We start from the raw sequence: 2,583 nt of genomic DNA on the forward strand, positions 1-2,583 counted from the left end.
TCTTACTTGGTTATTCAATCAATCGCATTGTTCATCCTTCTTTGAGGTAAACTTGAACTTTTCATACTCTAATTTGAAAGTTCCCTTGATTAAGAGTTGTGTTTGGTTGATTATTTTTCTTGTGGTGAGTTGTTGTGATTGAGAGTTGTGGATAATCACTTGTTGTGTTTGTGGTTACTTATTGTGTTGAGAACTTGTTGTGGTGAAATTTTAAGTTTGGAGTTGGAGGAGTTTCTTGTGTAGTGTGGAAGGAGTTGTATTGTGTGGTTTGCTCTTGTTGCCTATTGCTTATGGTGGTTACTAGAGGTTCTCGTCTCCCTATTGCTAATTATTTTCATATTTTACACATTGAGGACAATGTGTCCTTCAAACATGGGGGAGTGAGATGTGGTTGATGTGTATATTTCCTTTAATGAGAAAAAAAAACGAAAAAAAAAATGATGAAAAGAAATGAAAAAAAAATTGATGAAAAAACAACAAAAAAATGAGAGATGAAAAAAAAAATGATGATGAGTGGCTAGGTGAAAACCCGGAAGGGCGCCTAGGCAAAAGGAGAGGACTCTAGTGTCATTTATTTTTCGGAGTGGTGGCATATGAAGGGTGTTTGAAGCGGCGTTTGGGTAGGTCACTCATTGTTGAAATAAGGAGGTTGTGGTTTAGATGGTGGTAGGTTAGAAAGCCTCTTGTTTTTCATCTTGGAGCCATAAGGGGAGTCGGAGGTTGTTTTAAGAGGTAAGCTCTTGGTTTGATGGTGTTATTTCGAACCAAGTCTTTGTTTTGAGGGAGTAGTGTGTGAGTTGAGCTTGGGGGATCTAGGACATGTTAGCTCCCTTGCTCTTTGGTTTGTGTGCAGTTAGCTTGGGTGTGTTGAGGTCATTTCCACCCCCAAGTCAACTATCCTTGTGGATTGTGGAGTGATAAGATGGCTAGAGTTTTGGTACGTTGAGATTACTTCCGCCCAAACTTTAGCTAGTTGCGATTCATCATTCATTCGCTTTTGATTGGAGTAATGGTGTTAGGTTTGGATTTTCTGTGAATTTCTCCATGCTTTTCTTGATAGACCTTGGAGATAGATAGGAGTTAGGATTTTACTCGAGGACGAGTAAAGCTCTAAGCATGGGGGAATTTGATATGCAATGTTTATATGGCATTCTGGCACTTTTTCACTACTTACTAATGGGATTTGACACAAGTTTTGTAATGATATTGATCTTTTTCTCTACTATGTTGTAATTTGCTCTTTTGAATCATTTGAGCTCATTTGTGTTGGAGAAAGTTCAAGTTGGAAAGTTAATCTTCCATCTTAGTGTATCAATCGAATCAACCATTTTAATCAACTTGTGAGTTCAATTCTTCCTTTAAATTGCTTGAATGTTGATGATTCTTCATGTTCTTCATGTTTGATTGTTTTTGTGCTTAAGTTAACTTGATCAATTAACTTTTTGCTTATTACAATCTCTACTATCTAGATAATTGTCTGCTTTGAGATTATCTAGGGTTTGTAGTTTATGCCCAATTATCGCACGCTCGTGGATGATTGAGTATAAGAAGAATCATTATATAATTTCACATTTGACCGCTTGTGTGAATGCTAGATTAACCTATTGAAATCTCCCTAGTTGTTATCTAATTGCTTAATTAAAACTAGAACGCTCGGGCTAGGTTGTTACGCCATTAAGGGTCAGATTAGAGCGCTCGCTTAGTCTTACCACTACGTTAGGGGAGATTGAATCTTATGATTCACAATAGGGCGTTCAAATAACTTAGGTGTTGAATTGTTCAATGATCAAGGGTTGAATTGGTTGTGAAGATTGATTGCCAAGTTCTCGTTTATTATTTGATTTTCCTTGTTTATGCTTTATTTGTTAAAATTTCATTCCTCAAAACCCCCCCATTGTTACTTAGCACACGTTTAATCAAACCAAACCTACCTTCTCCGTGGATTCGACCCTTACTTTCTTATACTACGTTTGTGTAGGGTAGTATTGATTTATTTGCGCGTTAGCCGATACGACTTAGGCTTCGCCAAATTTGGCGCCGTTGCCGGGGAGGGCAGCGTGTTTGGGTTGTTTTATTTGTGTGTTTATTTCTGATTATTGGTGTGTGAACCCGTCTTATGGTTCACACCCGTGCTGCTCATATTGGATCTTTGTTGCTTGATTCAGAGATCGAAAGAACACTTTATAGGTTGAGGAAGGAGATTCGGGGTCATTTCCGTGAGTTACCTTTCTACATTGAAGTTGAGGAAGAAGAGATGCCGCCTAGAGCTGATCCGACATTGAGGGAGCTTTATGTTCCTAATCTTGACCAGGCACCATTGGCCATTCAATATCCAGAGTTTGGGGAGAATGTTACTTTTGAGCTGAAGTCGGGTCTTGTTCATTTACTGCCAACCTTCCATGGTTTAAATGGGGAAGATCCAATCAAACATCTTGCGGAATTCCATGTTGTTTGTACGAGTATGCAGCCAAGGGGTGTTACGGAGGATCAAATCAAACTTAGGGCCTTTCCTTTTTCATTGAAGGATAAGGCTAATGATTGGTTCTATCATCTAAGCCCCAATAGTATCAACACATGGAGGGG

Source organism: Beta vulgaris, chromosome 5 (assembly GCF_026745355.1).
Source record: "Beta vulgaris subsp. vulgaris cultivar EL10 chromosome 5, EL10.2, whole genome shotgun sequence".
Taxonomy (NCBI): domain Eukaryota; kingdom Viridiplantae; phylum Streptophyta; class Magnoliopsida; order Caryophyllales; family Amaranthaceae; genus Beta; species Beta vulgaris.